Raw genomic sequence first — 22578 nt, 5'->3', positions numbered from 1 at the left:
CACTGGTGACTCTGGAGTGAATCATTTCAGTTAAATGATGAGGTCAGAAGCCAGACTGCAGAGTGTTAAGAAGAGAATGAGAGGAGAGGAAGTGGAGCCACCCATTATGGGCAGTTTTCTCAAGGAGTTTAGCTTTACAAGGGAGGAAGATAAGATATTTAGCGGGGATCTAGGGATCTTTATAGGATGAAGATGGCGTATGTATGTAGGCAGTAGAGAAGCATTTAGTAGACAAGGAAATATTGAACATTAGAGAGAGAGTAGGGTTGATAGAGGGGGCAATCTACTGGAGAATGTGGGATAGAATGGGATCACTAGGTAGGTGGCAATCCACCTGCACCTGGCTTTTCTCCTTTTTACCCCAGTTCTTATGGGGAAGCTGAGAGTCTTTTTTATGTATAGTTTCATAGATTATAAAAATGACTCAGCTGAACCCAATAAGATGGTGAAAATTATTTTTCACTGGTGTTTCTTTTTTCCTGTTTTCTAAGTGTGAAGATAGAATGAGGTCATATATGTAAAGAGCTTTGCAAATCTAAAAGCCTAGGTAAATGTTAGTTATTATTATTGCCACCTGAAAAGGGAACTGGGTCATTTCTTTAATGATTCATCTGTAAATGCCAGATTTATTTAAAAAAATTTAAATCCCGCCATAAATGTCATTTAAGCTTTAGACTATTTATTCTTCTTCAGTACTCTAGTAAGTAGATGACCAGTTTCAATGTTATATCCTCTCGCCTACTAAGCTGGGAAGGGCAAATGAAGAGGGACTTGAAACAAGCCTACAGAGATATGGAAGGGTTAAAAGAAGGAATAGTTGTACTTTATTTCCTTGACATTTTATTTTAACATTATTTTGCTGTAAGGGAAGAATTGGTCAGCAGTGGACATGATAAGTAACAAATAACAACATAAAGGACAAAAACAATTACATTTTAACAGAAAGGAAGAGACTTGCTATTGATGTGGGAGTTATTCTTGAGCCAGGCATGTGAGTAATAACTCTACAAAACTAAGATGAGATCAGAATCATTAACAAACAAGGATAACAATGAGAAAAATATAAATTGTCTAATCAAAACAACTTAATTCTGAACTATTTAAACTAGTAATTAAACTTAAAAATGGGAAATGGAAAACAGAAAAGACATAACACTAATTACAATAATTTTATCCAGAAGTTAAACCAACATAAATTGCCACAGCAAGGAGAACAAAACAAACCAGAATGGAGAACAAAACAAGCCAGAAAGTCCCATAGTCAGATTTACTTGGGAGGTTGATGGCAGTCAAAAGTAATAGAAAGTTAGACTAAGGGGCAGCTAGGTGGTGCAGTAGATAAAGCACTGGTCCTGGATTCAGGAGGACCTGAGTTCAAATCCAGTCTCAGACACTTGACACTTACTAGCTGTGTGACCCTGGGCAGGTCACTTAACCCTCATTGCCACAAGCAAAAAAAAAGAAAAGAAAAGAAAAGATAAGAAAGTTATACTATAAAGTCATTTGTAAAATCATAGTAAGAAAAGTATGAGTAACGTCACATAAAACAGAAAGAAGCAGCACTAGAGGGAAAAATCAGAATGAAGAAATCTTTGTAAGTTTTGCCAGTAAAAAGTAATTACCCTGTGACCCTGGGCAAGTCACTTAACCCTTACTGCCTACCCCTCCACCCCAAAACCCCAAAACCCAAAACCCTGTAATGATTGGAATGACGCCACCTGCTGGAGACTTACTGTAGAAAAGCTCCACCATGAAAGGAAGGTCTTTGAGGGCAAGGCCATGCGGCTTTTCTTGGGCGTCAGGAAGTGACGTTGGCTGGTAGGAGGAGAAAGGGGGAGCCGGGCACTCTGTCTCACTCTCTTTTCCTGAGGACGCTGTTGGAGAAGGGAGCTAGAAATGCGCTCTCCCTTTAATAGATAGGAATCTAGGCCTTTCTCTCTCTCTTTACCAAATTCTTATTCTCCTTAATAAATGCTTAAAAGCCTAACTCTTGCTAAAGCTTATAATTTATTGGCGACCACTCATTAGATATTTTAGACAGTTTAGCTAGAATTTTAGCTTTAACAACCCTAAATCAAACCAAACCGAACCAACAACAACAAAAGAAGCAATCACAATGTCACTCAAGTATGAAAATGTAAGGAGGCAGAAGAAAAAGGGAAAATATTTACAAAAAATAATTATAACATCCATCAAGTAAATTATAACTCCATCAAGTAAAGCGTAAGTGTGACAGCACTTGGACCCTAACATCACTGCCTGAGATGAACTTATAGAAAAGAGAACAAGAAGGAAAAGCATCCAGGTGATCTAGGACAATTTCAAAGGACTCAAGATAAAAAATGCTATTCATATTCAGAGAAAGAATGGATGGAATCTGAATACAAGTCAAAGCATACTCTTTTCACTTTCTTTATCTTTGTTATGCTTTTCTCCTTTTGGTCCACTTCTTCTTTCACAACATGATGAATATGGAAATATGTTTTACATGATTGCACATATATAACATTTTAAATTCTTAGCTCTTTAGGGAAGGAAGAGTGGAGGGGGAGGAAGAAGATTTTGAATTCAAAATTTTAAGAAATAAATGTCAAAAATTATCTTTATATGTAATTGGAAAAAATAAAATATTATTTAAAAAATAAAGAACACCTCTAAATTTAAAAAGACCAAAAAAAAAAAAAAGGAAAGCAGATGGATCCATCGAAGTCCATGTACAGGACATTGTGCTAGAGATGCCATAATTATAAGGGTGTCAATGGTCAAATATACAAAGTATCTGAAAGAGGAGAAAAATCTCTGACTTTCTGTTATTATTATCCCTACAGTCAGAGAGTGAGAAACTGAGGCTCAGAGATGTGAAGTCACTTGTCCAGGGTTTCTTAGTGACAGCTTACATCAGATAGGATTTGAATCCAGGTCGTTCTAACTCCTGGACAAATCCCCATTCAACCACTGGTTCCAGAGGCATTTAATGATGGCTGGGGGTGAGAGGGAGGGTGGAGGTTAGGGGGATATAAGGTGGTGAAGATGATTTTGGTAAAGTTCTAGACCTTTCTTTCCAATAGTGATTATTTATAGGAAGGATTCAGTACAGATAACATAGGGGCTATAAGTGGGAAAACATAGGACTAGAGTCCAGGATTTAAGGAAACAAAACTTGTTGGAAAATATCACATTCTTGTACATATATAACCTATATCAGATTGCTTGCTGTCTTGGGGAAGGTGAAGGGAGGGGAGGGAGAGAGAAAAATTTTAAACTAGAAATCTTATAAAAAATGTTGAAAATTATCTCTACATGTAACTGGAAAATAATAAAATACTTTTATGAAAAAAAAAGAAAATATCACATTTGGGGGCAGCTAGGTGGCACAGTAGATAAAGCACTGGTCCTGGATTCAGGGGGACCTGAGTTCAAATCCAGCCTTAGACACTTAAAACTTACTAGCTGTGTGACCCTGGGCACGTCACTTAACCCTCATTGCCTTGCAAAAAAAAAAAAAAAGAAAGAAAAGAAAAAAAAGAAAAAAACAAGAAAAAAGAAAATATCACACCTTGTCTTTTCATATGAGCCCAGAAAAACCCATTTTAGGCAGGTTGCTTCAATAGCACAGTGCACTGAGGCTAGAAATCTAAAGGAGGATGTATAGCATTCTGCAGAATACTGTATTTAGGATCAGGAAACCGGGTTTTAAGTCCCTTTTCTTCAACTTATCAGTTGTATGACTTTGGCTAAACTCCTTCTTCCTGGGACTTAATTTCCTCCTTCCATTTGTAAATTGAGGGGGTTGGACTGTATGATCTGAGAGGTCTAACATTTGGTGAGTCTATAGATAAAGGGTTGGAATAAGAGGCTGAGGAGGAATAGTCTGTAATGAGCATAGAGATAGCTCAACACTCTGATTAGTAAAAATGAGTGCAGTGAGTGGCTCTATATTCTTGAAGAAGAGCTTCTATGGAGGGTTATTTTTCATAGAAACCAACACATAGGATATGTGCATGGCAGGTCAGCTACTCAAGAGGAAACAGCTCTTTCATAACACCTATCCACTTGAAAGTCAACTCACAAAGTTCTGCTAATGGAGTTCTCTGTCTGTCCAATAGCTCTGGGTCAGATGCTTCCAGGAACTGCTGCTTTCTAGGTCATTGTAAACTAAAGGCAAGAGACTTTATACCCAAACTGTGCTAGTCTGGTAAGCTTCCAAAGAGCCTTTGATTTCTATAGAACAATCTGTTCCTTTTTTTTTTTTTAATGCAAATTCCAGAACCAAAAAGAAGACTGTCTTAGTAATTACAAATTGCTGGGGTGTGCTCGGAGGGAGGGGTAGCAAGAACCAAAGGCAATTTCTAAGGTAATTAAACCTCAAAAAAGAATTTACAGACTGAATCTACGTGTTGAAATAGAAGAAGAAGCAATTTATGTATGTCCCTCTGGCTATGTGCATTCTGTCTCTGCTGAAGCTGTCAGGTAGAGCCCATGACAGCCATGTGGTCTAAGACTGACAGTGCTGCAGTAAATTGAAAAGTAATCCCTTCCACAGTACTTGTGAGGATCAAATGAAAGAATAGTTGTAAAGCAGTCAGCACAGTGCCAGGAACATAGGGCATTGAGGGTTCAGTGACTTGCCCAGGGTCACATAGCTAGTATCAAGTGTCTGAGGTCGAATTTGAACTCAGGTCCTCCTGAATCCAGGGCCAGTGCTTTCTCCACTGCGCCACCTAGCTGCCCCTATTACTTAGCATTTGTTAAGCATATACACTATGCCAGGCACTATACTAGGTGTTGGGGATAATAGAAACAAAAGTGAAACCCTTGAAGAATTTAAAATCCAGCAGAGGAAATTAACTGTATACAATGTAGATCTATATTAAAAAGATACAAAGGGATTTTGGAGAGAAGATACTAGCAGCTTCAGGGATCAGGAAAGGGTTCAAGTAGAAGGTGGAGAAGGAGTTGAGTCTTTAAGGAAACTAAGAATTCCATCAGGTAGAGGTGAGGAGGTGAATAAGGAGAGAAAGAATGAGAGCCACAGCAAAGGTTTTGAGGCAGGAGATGGAGAACTGTGAACAGAGAGCAACAAGGTCAATTTGGATGAACCAGATTGTGCCTAAAAGGGAATAATGAATGTATAATAAGACTGGAAGGAGACATTGGGACCAGGCTGTGAAGGACTTTAAACTCCAAGTACCGGAATCTATAAGAAACAGTGATTACTAAGCAGTGACAGCTAGGGAATAAAATGGGAACTTTATTCATGAACACCTCTGTCTCTAAGAGTCATGGGAATAACAAAGCCACTGGCCCTGCCTCAAGCCAAACCCCTTCCACCATCATCTAAGAGGCAAACCTTGTGGAGGTACAACCTGGAGACTGCTTTTGCAAGTGCTGAGCCCTCCTGGCTCCCTAGCAGCCAGAGCCAAAGACCCTCAAGATAAGATTCTTGTCATCAAAGCCTCAAATGTTTATTCAGTGTCAGAAATGGATATGGTTTTATCAGTAGAAATGACACTAAGGAAGACGTGTTACCATTTGCCTTTGCTAGTGCAGCCTAAGGTCCACTGAGCCTTTCCATTTCTCTGTAGCTGAATCCTCTTATGCTTGTGGTCTCTGCTTATTGGGATGTGAGCTGCTCAGGCAGCTGTCAATGCATGGATAGGTTGTTGGACTTGGAGCCAGGAAGACCTGTGTTCAAGCTTTGCCTCAGTTATTTATTAGTTGTGTGACCCTGAGGCAAATCACTTACCCTCTGGGACCTCAGTTTCCTTATTTGTAAAAGGGGGTTAATAATAGCATTTACCTCCCAGGGTTGTTGTGAGCATCAAATGAGATAACATGCCAAGCATTTTGTGAACTATGACGGGTTATATAAATGTTAGCTCCAGGTATTTTTTCATTTCATTCAGATATAATATATTCATTCAATTATAGTGAATGAATGATCAAGAAGATGACTGACCAGACTATTATCACCCTTGCAAAACTTAGGCAAGGTTAAAATAGATAAAAAGTAGACCCATCACTCAACTGGCTCTTGGATAACTTCCTTCCCTTTGTACTCTTCCTTGCTCCTTAGTATTTTTAGGCTTGTTAATTACTTAATGGTTATATAACTTCATTTTTTTTCCTTTTAGAGGCAGTGTTAAGTGACTTGACCAGGGTCACATAATTAGCATGTGTCTATGGCCAGATTTGAAATCAGGCCCAGCAGTCTATCTACTGTGCCACCTAGCTGTCCTATTGCTATATAATTTCAATGATTCCTTTGATTACAGGAAAAAGTCCAAATTCCTTAGACTCAAGGCCCTCTATAAACTGGCTTTAGCCTGCCTCTTTCACCTTATCTTTCACAATTCCCCTCCATGAATGTTTCCCTTCACATATAACTTACTGTCACCCAAACATGCCTTGTGCTTTTCTCCCTCCTTCCTTTTGTCCATGCTATTTGTTTTTCTCTTCTCTATTTTCTGGAATCTTACTTATGCTTCAAGCCTGATCTATGAAGCCTTCACTGATAATCCCAGACCACACTGATCTCTCCCTGTTTTGAAATCTTATAACATTTATTGTCTTTATCTCTTGCCTCTGTCCCTTCCTTTCAATTCTTCCTACCACTGCCTTGGAGCAAGTCATCATCTGCCTTCCTATCCAGTCCCATACCATGTGGGCATCTTACCAGATGCCTTGCTAATGTCTGTGTACCCTCTCTTACTGGGAGATGAGGTGGGATTTCCTTCTAGTGAGGAACTTATGAGATATTTAAATTAAATATATATCTGTATTTGTTCATGAGTTGGAAGTCATTAGCATCTTATGCATTTTCTTTGGTGTGAAGTAAAGGCTTTCCTATATCCAATTGGGTGGTTGGTTGGTTGCTGTCCTTTGTTCTCAAAGAGGGCCAAAATGACATCACTATGTTTGAGTCAAGTTACAGCGTGTCCAACTGTGGCTGATCAGAACAATATGAGCTCAGGAGGCTCTATCACAGGTCAGGAACAAATAATCCATGAGAACATTTGGGTTAGATTCTTTAAATTTCTACATCTTGTGTTTCTTTTGAGCTACTTCAATTCCACTTTTCTCACAGAGCATAGCACCTTCTCCGATGAGGGCATGCCATGCTGGACGGTCCTGTGCCAGTGTTTCCCATGTCATGTAACCAATCCCAAAGTTCTTAAGAGAGACCTCGAGAGTGTCCTTATATCACTTTTTCTGACCATACCCAATTATATTGTCTAAGAAGGATTTGAAAACTCTTCTCCTCACATTTGGGATACCCTAGAACTCTAGTATACTTAAGTTTGTTTCCTGGATTAATCCAGGTGAGGATAATAAGACAAAGAAAGGAAAATTGACCACTTTGCGAGTCAGGATCCCAGGATGGGACATGTAAGCTCACAGTCCTCTGGAAGCACTGGGCTACAGGCTACGTTTTGCTTCTTGCAATAATCAAAACAATAGTAATGCTGCTATTATAAAGGTAATGACAATCTGCTCGCCTATGGCTCTACGTACAATCCTTGCAACTGCCAAGATCAATGCTTTCTTTCCGGATATGTATTGTAGACCTATATAGGTTGTATTCCTATACTAGTAGAATGTAAGGACCTTGAGAGCAGGGACTATATTAATTTTATAAATGTAGCCCCAGTGCTTAGTCTGACACAAAGTAGGAACTTAAAAAACATGTTTGTTGACCAATTGGTTATTTATTTTTTTCTTTTTTATAAGTCTCTTTACCTCTCACTATCTTTTATTTATTACCATTACATATATTCTATATGCCACTTCCTAATTACCCTTCCTTCCTTCCTCTTTCTTTTTTTCTCTTTTTGGCAATTGGGTTAAGTGACTTGCTAGTGTCTGAAGCCAGGTTTGAGCTCGGTCCTCCTGACTCCAGGGCTGGTCCTCTATCCATTGCATCACCTAGCTGACCCCAATCTTCCTTCTTTATGTATAGATTGGATCTTGCTACTTCAGTGTTCAGAATCTTTCCATGGCTTTCTATTGCCTACTGAATAAAGTTCAGTCTTTTAAAATTAGAACTTTCCATAATTTGTTGCCAACCTACCTATACCATATTCTCTCATACTATTCCATTCCACATACCTTCCAACTCAGGCAAGCTGAACTTGTCACTCTTTTATGAACTTACCCTGTACTTTTCCAGTTCTGTCATTAAGCACTGTGTACTTGTAGAAAGTTCTCCCCTGCCCATTTAGATTGTTGATATTTCATGCAGCCTTTCAGAATCATGTCAGATGATGCTTTTTTCAAGATTCTATAAGCTAGAAACATTTTTCCTTCCTTGGAGTGATGATTACTTTTTGAACATCTCTTATGCACTTATTATTTGTATACTTCAATGAGTGCATGCTCTCATCTATATGGGTACCCCCTCTAGTGGGGTACCCACCCCCATGCCTTGTTATCCTCTGTAGTTCCTATCAATATCTTTCCACATATCCTCTACTTAAAGTTCTGAAGGTCTTCTTTTGTGTTTCTTAATATTTCATAGGTACCAGTTCAGCATATAAGCTGTTCATTTAGTTCTCCCTTTTTGTATTTCATAACCAATCTACCTCTTTTGCTGATTGTATATTTCCTGGATGCCACTTCTGCTCAAGTCATTAGTAGCACATCTGGTACCCTGTGTATATCACCATGTTCTTCTCTATTGTCCTGTGGATCAGCCACTGTTTTGATTCTTTGAAGACTGTGGTTTTCCATGATTTTTTAGCCGTGTACCATTATCAAGAGACTAATGGCATTTTTTTTTTTTTGCGGGGCAATTGGGGTTAAGTGACTTGCCCAGGGTCACATAGCTAGTAAGTGTCAAGTGTCTGAGGCCGGATTTGAACTCAGGTACTCCTGAATGCAGGGCCAGCGCTTTTAACCACTGCGCCATCTAGCTGCCCCCGGACTAATGGTATTTTTAAAATGGTTTTATGTGTCAGTGAGCTATTTGGGACCATTGAAAGTACTGTACAATTTCCCAATGTAATGTGGTCTTCTTTTTCCCCTTCTTTAATACTGGGACCAGCATACTGCCCATCTGCAGGATGCATATGAAATATATGCAAAATGTAAGGTAAGTAGGTTTTTCATTCCATTTGCATGCCATTGCCTGAGAGATAGGCATTCTTTAGCCATTTCTTTTTTCTTTCTTTTTTTTTTTTCTGTATGGATGGTTAGGCTAATTTTTTTTGGATAGTTATGGTTTCCCCTGAAGAGGTCTTATAGTGCTTTGGGCATTGATACAATTAGCACAACACCATCTGCAAACAGGAACATCTACTGGACCTCTCCAAAATCCAACTGGGTTTATTTTATTTTATGCAAAAGACATCTTTTATGGAAGTGACAAATGCCTTTGATGAGCATACATCTCGCTGTTATATGCTTCACTTGATATTAATAGAGTGTTGTTGAGTAGCTCTCTCTGTGATTGTGTCCACTAAGGAATCTTATATGATCTGAACATATACACAGGAGACATCTTGTTGGAGAGGATCCTATAAGGCTGCCTTTTACTCTGAGTCAAATGCTTTGAAAAATAATCAGCAAAAAGAAAAAGAAAGAAAGAAAAATAATCGGCAAATGGTAAATACCGTAGGCCCTTGCATTCTCTATACCTTTTAGTCGATTCCCATTTAATTTCTTCTTATTGATCTTCATATTTCTTAGCATCTTTTATGTGTATTCCTCATATTCTTCTTCATATTTCCCTTAGTATTCACATTCCCTAAGTAAGCCCTTAATACATTTTCGTTGTTTTTAGCACTCACTCAGCATTGATATAGCTCTTTAAAGTTTGTAAAAGCACATTATAAATATTAACTCTCTTTATCTTAACAACAAGTTAGGTAAGTGTATTATCATTCCCATTTTATGGATGAAGAAGCTGAGATGGCAGGGTAAGTGACTTGCCTAGAGTCACACAGCTAGCAAGTGTCTGAGGCCACATTTGAACTTAGGTCTTTCGGAGTCCAGCACTCTATTCATCCTGTCATCTGATTATAATCTTTTAAATGTTAATGATTTCTCACAGAAGCCCTGTCTTTCTAATAAGGCCTTTTAGGGTAGAGAGAGCATTGTCTTTGTATTTCCTACAGCACAGTATACACAGACATTAAGAATGAAGCTAACTTTTGTGCACTTTGGGGGTATCGTACATACAGGTGAATTATTCTGATTTTGAGGTGATGGGAACTATTCTGTATACTTATTTGTTTTTCCTTATTTGTCATGGGCTGGAAGTAGGATGAAAACAGATATATAATTAATATTTTTTTGTTTTGTTTTTGTTTTTTGTGGGGCATTGAGGGTTAAGTGACTTGCCCAGGGTCACACAGCTAGTAAGTGTCAAGTGTCTAAGGCTGGATTTGAACTCACATCCTCCTGAATCCAGGGCCAGTGCTTTTTCCACTGTGCCACCTAGCTGCCCTCACAGATATATAATTAATTAACAAACTATATAGTACTATAGATCAACCATCCTAGCATAACCATCATCATCATCATCATCATTGACATGTAACACTTTAAAGTTTAAAAAGTGTTTCCACATATATTAGCTCATTTGATCCTTGCAACAGTTCTGTAGGCAAGGGTTCTATTATTTTACAGATGAGGAAACAATCTCAGGAGTTAAGGGTTTCATCCTGGAGCACGGTGTTCAGTGTGTGGAGTTGGCTGCAGGATGGAAAAGAAAGAAGAGCTAGGCAATTCAGAAAGGGTACCTGGAAATGGTGGCAGCAGCACCAGAGGAGGGGAAGTAATTACATACAGATTGTATTTTTGTTTTTGAGATTAGGTCTCCCTATCTTGCTCAGGCTAGAAGTTCAGCAGCCACTCATGGGTCCTATCCCACTGTTAATCATCAGCGAAGATCCTTTGATCTGCTTTGTTTCCTTACTGAGCCAGTTCACTCCACCTTAGGCAGCCGGTGTCTTCCTACTCTTGGGGGTTCATGATATTGGTTCTGGGCTTAGCTGCAGATGTATTATTGGCTTCAGCCTTCCTGAAGCTCAGAACTCCAGAGCTCATGCAATCTACCATAATCAAACTTGCTTGGTAGCAGAGATTACAGGTGTGTGCCACCAAACTCACTACATTTTGGTAGTGGTAGATGAAGTTAGATAAAGTGGTTCATGGGCCAGGATGATCCAGGAGGATTGGAGTTCCAAGGGTTAGAGAAGTTTCGTAAGGAATTCAAGATGATAAATGAGTCCTGTAGCTGAATCCCTATAAAATTGACTATAGGTTCAAGACTAAATAACTAAGGTTTGAGTGTTGGCAATCTACCTTACACAATAAATATATGATGCGTTAATTGCTTATATACTCTGCAACCTTAGGCTAGTTGGTATAGTTTAGGATCAGAGACCTTGTATAGCCAGTGGTTACCCTAGGGCCCTCTATTCTAAGATTTGAACTAACTTGGAAAGCTGAGGGTTGAAGGGAATTGATTCAGAAGTCTTTTTGGTGGTTCTGATGCACTCCTGGGGGATTGAAATCAAATGAAGTTCCAAGATCTTCTGAGACTATATTGGGAGCCCCAGTCAAGCTCTCGAATATCAAACCTTCCTACACTGGGAGCCAGCAAAGGCTAGGAATGACATCTCTGGGCCCTACTCTGGTCCCAGCTTGACCATTTGGGACCTTGGAGAGTTCAGAGTCATCCTAGAACCCCAGGATGCATTTTAATGTGCCTGTGGGACAGCTTTAGTAATTCTGGTTGTGTCAGCTGAGATAAGTGGGTAGAAATATGTTTTGCCAATAACTGGCATGGAGAAACTGCCTTGGGGAGGGTGGTTCTTTAAGGAGAAGGGATTTATCTTTTTCAAGTCAAAGAAAGGGAATAACTTACTGGACTTTTGGGGCACTACAAAGTGCAGCAAGTACTCACCTGAGACTTGTGCCTGTGGCAGAACCTGAAGTATCACTTTGATCTTTATCAAGTGACTCAACTTTTTTCTTGCACCACCTTCTCAATGAGTGGATCACTGGGAAAGGGTGGGGTATCAAAGGAATTACAGAAATTGGAGACAGAAAAGATATATTAGATCAGCTAGTCTTGGGACTAAATGCTAGGATCAGGCTAGCTTCTTAAGAGAGCTTCAGGGTTTTAGCAGTCAGTTACTGGGGTCCAATTCAATGGAAAGTTTTTCTTTTTCTTTCTTTTAAAAGCAGAGGCTATTAGTCATTGGCTGCCTTCTTCTCTGAGGGTTGTACAAAATTATTGTCTGTGCTAGTGCCCTAATATATGAGGAATTTGGGATCACTCTAAATGGTTAAATTGGGAGCAGAGTGGAACCCAGAAATTCCATTCAAAGCTTTTAGTGGTTCTTAATCCAGGGAGGTTTTGTGTTCTAAGGGTTGCTTGAGAATCTTACTATTGTCTAAGGATATCCTGAAAAAATTCCATTTGATTTAAATTCCCCTAGGAGAACTCCCAGAGAGTCCTCTTGACTACTTCCTTTCCCCAAATTTCTCCAAACTTTTTAGATTAGTTCAAATCTCATGACAGAGCCCCACCCCCCTCCCCCAGGGAGATTGGTGAGTCTTCATTTTAAAGATCCTCAGTTCTGAAATTATGTCCAACTAGCCTAAGATTTCAGGGTATATAAGCAATCAATACATCAAATATTTATTGCCTTTTACTAAAGTTGCCAAAGCTCTAGCACTGTGCTTTAGGTCTCACTGATTTGAAGGCAGAAGCATCCTGGACACCAGTTGGCCTCCTTTGATCTGGTCAAGAGGGAGGGGACAGGAGAGAATTATTTCCTACAATCAATATACCTTTTAATGATTTTTCTCTCCCCAAAGCCATGAAATATTTTGCCAAGCCTTTTGGGAAACCTTTCCTTCATTCATTTGTTTGAGAAATGTAAAACCTTTGTGCATCAGGACATATCCCATCTGCCATCTTTTCTTCATGTAGCCACCTTTCAAAATCAGAAAGATGTCTTTTCTAGGACAATCACATTCTTCAGATATCGGATACACATAAACTCTTTCAAAATGGCTTTCTTTATGCAGTCAGTTCTTCCAATCCATTAATGGTAATTTTGGATTTCCTGTGAATTCTTTTTCATTTTTTTGAGCATCTTTTTGGCAGTCCAGAAAACATAAAGGTCCATGCTTCATTCTTGGTGTGTTTCTAGAGTCTTGCACTATCATCTGTTATTTTGGTGATTTTTCAGTCAAAATGTTAAGTAATTTTTTGGCCCTGAAATTATTTGATTTGTGTATCTCATGGAGGCAGACTGCAGTAGTTACATCATGAAAGAGTCAACAGACTATACAATATTAGATAAACCTAAGTAAGAATTTAGAAATCATGTAGTCCAATTCTTATTTTGTAGATGAGAAAATTGAGGCCAGAAAGCTATGTCCTATATTCCAGAGCTCCTGATTCCCAAATTAATCCCCCCAATCCCCCCTAATATCCTATGAAGAATTTATTATTGCTTAAGTGGGAAGTGAATTTTTTTCTCCTATGTGAACTCTTGGGTTATTTCCTTTCTATGTTTTTTACCAGCCTGACCTTTGGCTTTCAGGCTATAGAATTAGACTAAAAAAATAACCAAAATTTTGACATAAATGAACCACAGTTGAATACCCATATCTCTGGCTCTCTGGATATATTGCCATTCACATTGTAATAAGTTTTCTTTTTTAATCTTTAATCCATTTTATTTTTCAAATAGCAAGCATTTATTTTCTCTCCTTATTACCCCCTCATTTAAAAGAAAATAAAATCCTTTTATCAAGCCAAATTCTCACACTGCCCATGTTCAAAAATGTATCTCTTGGGGCAGCTAGGTGGCACAGTGGATAAAGCACCGGCCCTGGATTCAGGACTACCTGAGTTCAAATCCGGCCTCAGACACTTGACACTTACTAGCTGTGTGACCCTGGGCAAGTCACTTAACCCCCATTGCCCCGCAAAAAAAAAAAATCTCTCATTTTGCAGCTTAAAAATTGACTGTTCATATCCTTGACCATTTATTAGATGAGGAATGGCTCTTCCCATGTATTCATGAATCTTACTTTCATTATCATTTGAACATTCTTGTGAAAAAAGTAGCCAGCAAATATTATCAACCCTATCTTGCAGGTGGAGAAAACAGGGCATTTTAAAGTGAAATTATTTGTCTGAGTAAAACCATGAGTCAGTGACAGACCAGGATTTAAGCTCCGGTTTCCTCTAACCCTCCAGTGATACATTAGAAGTACAGAAGTATAGAAGTGCGGGTATCAGAATCACTTCCATGTTTCTGCTCTTACATATTTCCTCTGTCTCTTTTTGAGAAGATTTTTTTTTTAAGTGAGGCAATTGGGATTAAGTGACTTGCCCAGGGTCACACAGCTAGCAAATGTTAAATGTCTGAGGCCGCATCTGAACTCAGGTCCTCCTGACTCCAGGGCTGGTGCTCTATCCACTACACCACCCAGCTGCCCCAGAGAAGATATTTTTTTTTTTAAATCTTGCTTAATATTTCTGGCCTCTATTTCCTCCCTTCTTTCCTTTGGAATGGAAACCATGGCTGCCTGGACAGTCTCCAGGGGCCTTTGCATATGCAGCAACCTGGAGCAAACAGCTGGGCACTTGCCACTGGCTAGAATGGAAGGAGGAAAGGTCAAGTTAGCAGTTTTTTTGATTCTTGCCCAACTACCTTTCTCCTAATTTCCTCCTTATCTTTGCCTCTCCCCAAACTACACTGAGTTGGCAGTGAGGGTATACGTCGGAAGTTCCAAAAGATCTTCAAGAGTGGGTCAGTGTGTCAGGGTGCATGTGCCTTTTGGCAACATGAAACTCCAAAGGAAAAGGTATCTTGAATAAGAATACCAATCTTTCAGTCACTCTGCAAATGTCTTCAAATTCTGACTTGATCTCCTCCCTACAGACTCAAGGAAACCATTATAGACTCTTCATGCTAAGTCCTTTCCTATTTCCAAAGCTGATACCTTCATCTCTGTTCTTGATCCCAGCCTCTTCCTGTTCTTGTTGATTGAGATCATCTATTTTCCTCCTCTCCAAATAAATAATTCACCTTTATAGAGTGCTTTAAGATTTACAAAATGCTTTCTTTGCAAGTACTCCAAGCAACTATTATTATTTCCATCTCACAATGAAAAAACTGAGGCCTGTCTAGAGGAATTAAGTGATTTACTGAGGGTCATACAGCTATTAAGTGATAGAGAGGGGCTCAAAAGTCTTTTCTTCTGACACTGTGACCAGGACTTTTCATTCTGTAACTCATTGTCTCTCTCTAACCTCCCCTTGATCAGCCTGAGACTAAGGTGCTGAAATAATTCTGAGTTTCCCTAAATATTTTAGAGAGAAAATGTATGGGGAAAGGTCAGGAAGGAATTCCATAACTATGACAGTCAGTCCAATTTATTGTCTCTTCCTATCTTCCTTTCAGGACACACTTTTCAGAGAAATTCTTTGTCTTTCCTAAATTGATGATATAAATGGTATAGTCACTTTAGATGGACAAATATTGAGATAATTTGGATAGAATTATGTATCTTATGCATAAGACTATTTTATCTAATGCTCTCATATGGGGAAAAAAAAATCTTGCTGCTATTTTCCAATTTCCTGGGTGGCTTCTTATGCGAAACTACTATATTCAGTAAGGTGACATATTCTGATAGGCCATTTTTACATTATCATTCAGGTAAGAAGAGATAAAGTACAGAGTATGGATAGAGAGCAATCCTGAAGATAGGTTGTAGATCCTGCCTCTGATACCCTGGGCAAGTCATTGAACTTCTTGGTGTTCAAGGCCACCCTAAGACTCTAAAATAATCTTAGATACTATTAAGACTTAAGACTCAAGTGCGCATCTCCCTGGTCTAAGACTGTGACTTTTTAGTGACCCAACGGAGAGCCAGGCAGCCGCTCCAGGCCCCCCGGACTCTGGACTCTGGATTCCACCAAAGACCCCGTGCTTCCCACTGCAGCTGCAGCCACTGCAGCCGCCTCCTCTTCTTGTTTTCGTTTACGGTCCTGGGCACATAGTATGATCATTAGGTGTTCAGTTTCCCAGCAACTTTCTATGGAAAATCAAGGGAAGTGGGCCATGGTTGCTGTGAGCAACTTTGAAGAGCGGGACACCTTGATTAAGGTGCCATCATCGTGAGACCCTCTAAGTCAGGACTCCGGCAGAGTTCCTCTATCTTTTCTTAATCATTGGAGGCCATCTTACCATTTCTCCTTTACCTCCTGAGAAGTATCAGAAAACCAGCATCAAATCATGGTTGGATTTAAGCCTACAGATGTGCCCCCAACAGCCACCATCAAGTTCCTTGGGGCTGGCACTGCTGCCTGCATCCCTGACCTCATCACCTTGCCCCTGGACACAGACAAAGTCCGGCTGCAGATTCAAGGAGAGAGCCAGGGGGCCATCTGAGCTTCCTCTGCTACTGCCCAATATTGGGGTGTCATGGGCAACATTCTGACCATGGTGAAGACTGAGGGCACTGGCAGCCTGTACAATGGTGGCTGACTTGCAGCGCCAGATGAGTTTTGCTTCTGTCCGCATTGGCCTCTACGACTCTGTCAAGCAGTTTTACACCAAGGGATCTGAGCACGCGGGCACTGGGAGCCGCCTCCTGGAAGGCTGTACCACAGGGGCACTGGCAGTGGCCAAAGCCCAACCCACAGATGTGGTGAAGGTACGTTTCCAGGCCCAGGCTCGTGCAGGTGGCAGCCAGAGATACCAGGTCACACTGGATGCCTATAAGACTATCACTAGAGAGGAGGGGCTTTGGGGCCTGTGGAAAAGAACTTCACCCAATTTTGCCCACAATGCTATCATCAACTGTGCTGAGCTGGTGACATATGATCTCATCAAAGATGTCTTCCTGAGGGGCAGCTAGGTGGCACAGTGGATAGAGCACCGGCCCTGGAGTCAGGAGTACCTGAGTTCAAATCCAGCCTCAGACACTTAACACTTACTAGCTGTGTGACCCTGGGCAAGTCACTTAACCCCAATTGCCTCACTAAAAAAAAAAAAAAATGTCTTCCTGAAGGCCCACCTCATGACTGATGACCTTCCATGCCACTTCACATCAGCCTTTAGGGCTGGCTTCTGCACCACCATCATTGCCTCCCCTGGGAATGTGGTCAAGACGAGATACATGGACTCTGCCATGGGCCAGTATGCCAGTGCTGGCCACTGCACCCTCACCATGCTCTGGAAGGAGGGGCTCCAAGCCTTCTACAAAGGGTTCATGCCTTCCTTCCTCTAATTGGCTCCTAGAATGTAATGATGTTTGTCACCTACGAGCAACTGAAACAGGCCCTGATGGCTGCTCACACTTCCCGGGAAGCTCCTTTTTGAGCCCTCTCCTGCTAGCTTTCTGCCATACACCCCTCCCCTTGGAGTCCAGACCCCAGCCTGCCTCCCTACCCATTTTTCTTCCCTCTTTCTCTCCTCCCCTGAAGAACCCCCATGCCCTAGAGTTAGCCCCATTTTATCCTTTCCCATTGCAGCCTCACCCAACCAATTCTTTTTTTTTTTTTTTAGTGAGGCAATTGGGGTTACACAGCTAGTAAGTGTTAAGTGTCTGAGGCCGGATTTGAACTCAGGTACTCCTGACTCCAGGGTCAGTGCTCTATCCACTGTGCCACCTAGCTGCCCCCACCCAACCAATTCTTAAGCTCCTAACTTCTAATAAAGCCAGACCAGACGCCCCCCCCAAAAAACCCCCCACAAAAACAAACAAAAAACCCCAAAGACTTAAGATTCTAAAATAGTAGAGAAGGTGCTGGCTGGCATCTGTTGAGAGAGTTTCTTCACCCAGGAATCCCCTATACCACTGAAATCATAGGCTCACAGGTCCTATTCAAGTTTGTTACATAAAATCTAGATTAATTTCATGACTGGTTCTGTAATGTTCCTATCATCAGTGAGAAGCAGCATTGCATGGTAAAGCAGAGAAACAGCATGGGAAGCAGAGAGTTAACCTTGAAGGCAGGAAAACCAGGCTGGGTTCAAGTCCTACCTTTGACACATATTAGCTATAGTACCCGGGGAAAGTCACTTAACTTCTTATTCATTTAGGTAGCTGCGCATTTCAGAGAAGGTGCTAACCTGCATTGGTAGAAGGAGTTTTCTCATCTGAGAGTTCCCTATATGAATGAAATCACAAGTTCAGTCCCTATCCCTATGTCCAAAATCCATGGGACAGAAACGTCCTATAATCACCTGTTTTGTCAAACATTATGACTGTCAAACTCATTCTCTGCTATTGGTCCCAATTTCTGCATTAACAAATTAATACAGCTTCAGGTATATGATTATTTCCCCCCCTCTAAACCAGGAAAGCTTGGATAGGCTTCTTCATTTTTGTATGCCTTATAAAAATGAAACATCATTTTGCATATAGACAACTACCAGAGCTGTTAGTTTCACAATACTTGCCTAAAATTTAATCTACAGGCAAAACCACAAGTCAACTGTTACACCCAAATCTCTCAGCACCACACATACTAGCAATCTCAAATTAAGTCATTTGGTAAAACAGGTACATTTTATTACTTAACTGGATATAATAATAGTGTAGTTATCCCTGGCCTCCTGCCTCGGTGTTTATAATTTTTTTGCTAGCCACTGAAGAAGCCTTACTGATGAGTAACTTAGAAAAATAAATTGGCTTCCCCTTGGACCTTTTATTTATATTTTATTATTCCAAGTTTCCAGTGATAATGGTTGTAAAACCAACTACTGTAGAGTATCATAAGCAAGAAGAAAAATATTAGATTCCTTAGCCTCTCTAAGGAAAAATGTTTTGGTTAAGCAATGGTAACAGAAACCTGTTATGTTATTTCTTTCTTTCTTTTTTTTTTAAGTGAGGCAATTGGGGTTAAGTGACTTGCCCAGGGTCACACAACTAGTAAGTGTTAAGTGTCTGAGGCTGGATTTGAACTCAGGTCCTCCTGAATCCAGGGCTGGTGCTTTTTCCACTGTGCCACCTAGCTGCCCCTGTTATGTTATTTCTTTTGAAAGGAGCTACCTGCAATTATTGTTTTCACAATAATTCTCATAATAAAGTTTATTGGTAGTGCCCGAATCAGTCATACCCTGTATGCAATGCTTACTGGGAGCATGTTATTCCTTGCAGTTCAGTAGGGTACACTACACTCAGGAATGACTTAGACTTTGAGAAAAAGACGTGTGTGTGTGTGTGTGTGTGTGTGTGTGTGTGTGTGTGTGTGTGGTTTCTGAGAATTTAGGTACATCATTCAATGGGTGTGTACTATTGCATGTGTGCGCAGGCTTTCATGTGAAAACCAGTATCATTAGTTCCATTTATTTAGGAAATTAAAGGAGAAGCCAACCCAGAGTGGTCAATGAAAAAGTTTGTGTACAAGTTCAGAATTCAAGTCTGTTTCTCAGGCTACTTTCACCACATTCTGAGCACATTTTATTCTGATACCAAACAAAATTAAATATTGCATACATAGGATCCCCTAAAATATACAGTGAAAAATGATGATGCCTCATTTTAAAATAAGAGCCTTATAAATAATATTTTCAAGGAACAACCCCCCTTTTAACATTCCTCAATGCAATATGAAAGTATGTTATGCAAGATTGAAATGCAATAGTTCAAAATGTTCTTGCCCTACTTACTAAATCCTTTCTACGTCCAGGCCAAAGGTCATTACGTAGGCTGCTTTCCAACATGTTTCCAAATAAATGGCAGTTTCTCACAGGTAACTCTAAATATATATTTTTTTCTTTCTGGGAGAATATCTGGATCATCTTTCTAAGGATGGATTCATGCCTACACTTTAATAATATTCATCGATTTTATGATCATAACTGTTCAATGACACATCAGTTGTAAGGCTTCATGTTCTTTTAAGAATCTGAGTTGTTTCTGGCTTCACACAACTCTCTAAAGCAGTTTTATTCAGAGTGATAAAATGAATTTATTTTTTAAAGAATAGCATCTTTTCAGATATGTTTCTGAAGTTAAGGAGTCTTTTTAGCCTGCTTTCTAAAACAGATCAGAGGGTGAATAGTCATCAGAATGAACCACTCACGAGTAGTATGACCTTGGTCAAGTGACTTTTGGAGCCTCAGGTTTTTCTCTTTAGAACCAAGGGAGTCTAGACAGCTCTTTAAAGTCCAAAAAGCTTATTTTTAAACCACACTTTCCCCTTATATTTATTTAACTGACACTGGGTTCATAGACTTCAGTATCACCACAGAAAACTTTAATTTAAATGAGGCAGGAATCTATAAATCTGGCAAAGGTCAAAAGAATGAATTTTTACTATAATTCTAACATCTTACCTGAAACATTCCAGGGAAACCAATAAAATATTATTCAATTTATTTCTTTAACACCTGGAAGAAGCTTCTTTTGATGTGGTGAGACATTTTCCAAAATGTCCCAATAAGGGGGTTTATTAGAGCAGGATACACTCAAGACCCAAACCAAAAAAAAAAAAAAAAATCATAGCCCTTGGGAACCTAATGGAACCAGAATTTCCAAACCAATAGTTTCCTATAAAATTCTGATCCCTTTAAAATGAATCAAACAACAACTATTTATTAAGTATCTAACCTCTGTCAGGCAAGTGGATAGAGCATAACAACAGCTAACACTTAACACAATATTTTACAGTTTGTGAAGTGCTTTGCTCTTAACCAGGGGACGTAGACAGTAGAAGGAGTATTATTTTCATTTTATGGAAGATAAAACATTAAGTGATTTGTGCAAGGGCACCCCATGGTGAAAGAGGACTCCAACTCAACTTTCTGAGTGGAAATCTATCCTATACCATGTTGCAGACAGCAAAGAAGGGGAAGAGGGGAACCTAGAACTGTATTAGAGTATTCAGGTTTATGTTTTTCAGAAAATGATGTCAATCTGTTAAGAATGAAATACAAATGGATGAAAGAAAGAAAAAGACTTTGTCAGCACCACTCCTTGAATTGTTAGTCCAAATCTGAAAGAAACTCCTGGAACCTGGAAGAATGTGTACAGAAGTGTCATGCTGGGGACTAGTGGCCTTATTCAGATCTCTAAGAGAGGCTTAGCATTGAAGTGGATTACTTATCTAAATCATGTGTTTTACCAACATCTCTCTCTCTCTCTCTCTCTCTCTCTCTCTCTCTCTCTCTCTCTCACACACACACACACAGAGTCATAGTCACAGTCACATGCCAGAAGTCCGGATCTAATAATTTACTGAACCATCTCTTAGCTCTGCAGATCTATGTGTGCTCCAGCACACAGGTAGAAGCTGACTCTTTGGACACTTCCACGGCTCATTTTCACTACTCCTTTAGATCTCATCTATCACACAGGTTACAAAAACATTTTTCAACTAACAAAGCAGAAAGGAGCCAAAGGGGGTGATTTGGAATTCTTCCCTAACTTACCCTAGATTTCTGCAGGCGACTTTTTTACTCTATAGGTGTACTTGCAAGTTGTTTCAAGTTTTAAAAAAGATAGAGGAAAGAGGGGAAAATGATTAGATCTGAAATGCAAATGATAATGGTGGTGATTTAAATGTCTGTGAACTACTGCTGCAGACTCCTGAGTTATCATGGAGCCCATTTCTCTGACCTGCTTAATAAAAAAGTGTGGGTTTCCAAGAACAAACATTTTCTTTCTTTCTTTCTTTCTTTTCTTTTTTGCAGACAATGGGGGTTAAGTGACTTGCCCAGGGTCGCACAGCTAGTAAATGTCAAGTGTCTGAGGCTGGATTTGAACTCAGGTACTACAGAATCCAGGGCCGGTGCTTTAACCACTGTGGTATCTAGCTGCCCCAAGAACAAACATTTTGAAGACTCTATGTTTGTGGTCAGGGACTTAGAGAAGAAGAAAATAGTCTTGCTCATGAGATCTGTAGGCATCTATCCAGTTCTCAGTGGGGTTTTGTCTTTTGGTTTTTTCCTGCCTCACATCAATATTTATCTCTGACTTCAAGCCATGAGGGCTGGTTTGAGCCTCAATCTATTCACCTGACCTAAGAGAGCTGGGTTTTGGTCATTTTCTTTTTACCTGTAGAGTTGTACAGATACAGTGGTATTTGAAGACACTAGCTTTATATATATATATATATATATATATATATACACACACACACACACACACACACACACACACATATACATATACATATATACATATATACACACACACACACACACACACATATATACATATATAAATGTTTCTAAGTTAAGAAATAAGTATGTGATTTAAGAGTACAATATAAGGGGCAGCTAGGTGGCGCAGTGGATAGAGCACCGGCCCTGGAGTCAGGAGGACCTGAGTTCAAAACCGGCCTCAGACACTTAACACTTACTAGTTGTGTGACCCTGGGCAAGGCACTTAAGCCCAATTGCCTCACTAAAAAAAAAAAAAGTACAATATAAGCAATTGCCTTATTTTCAAATATTATTAGAAGAATCATATCAGATTTTATCAATCTAACATATATGTATGATTGGTTGCAGCACAATGTACATTATTGATCATTAAAATGCCTGTTGTTCCATATTCCATTCTGCTCTATCTTGCAGATTCCTG

General features: G+C 39.7%; 1 protein-coding gene and 1 pseudogene across 1 annotated transcript in view; one reads left to right on the top strand and one right to left on the bottom strand.

The window, feature by feature from the left end:
- The window catches only part of GMDS (GDP-mannose 4,6-dehydratase), an 803594-nt gene that overhangs the window by 14297 nt on the left and 766719 nt on the right, over nucleotides 1-22578 (bottom strand). The window lies entirely within an intron of this gene.
- Nucleotides 16275-17363, top strand: LOC122734535 (annotated as a pseudogene).

Source organism: Dromiciops gliroides, chromosome 1, assembly GCF_019393635.1.
Source record: "Dromiciops gliroides isolate mDroGli1 chromosome 1, mDroGli1.pri, whole genome shotgun sequence".
Classification (NCBI taxonomy): Eukaryota; Metazoa; Chordata; class Mammalia; order Microbiotheria; family Microbiotheriidae; genus Dromiciops; species Dromiciops gliroides.
This window is presented reverse-complemented; position numbering and strand designations above follow the sequence as displayed.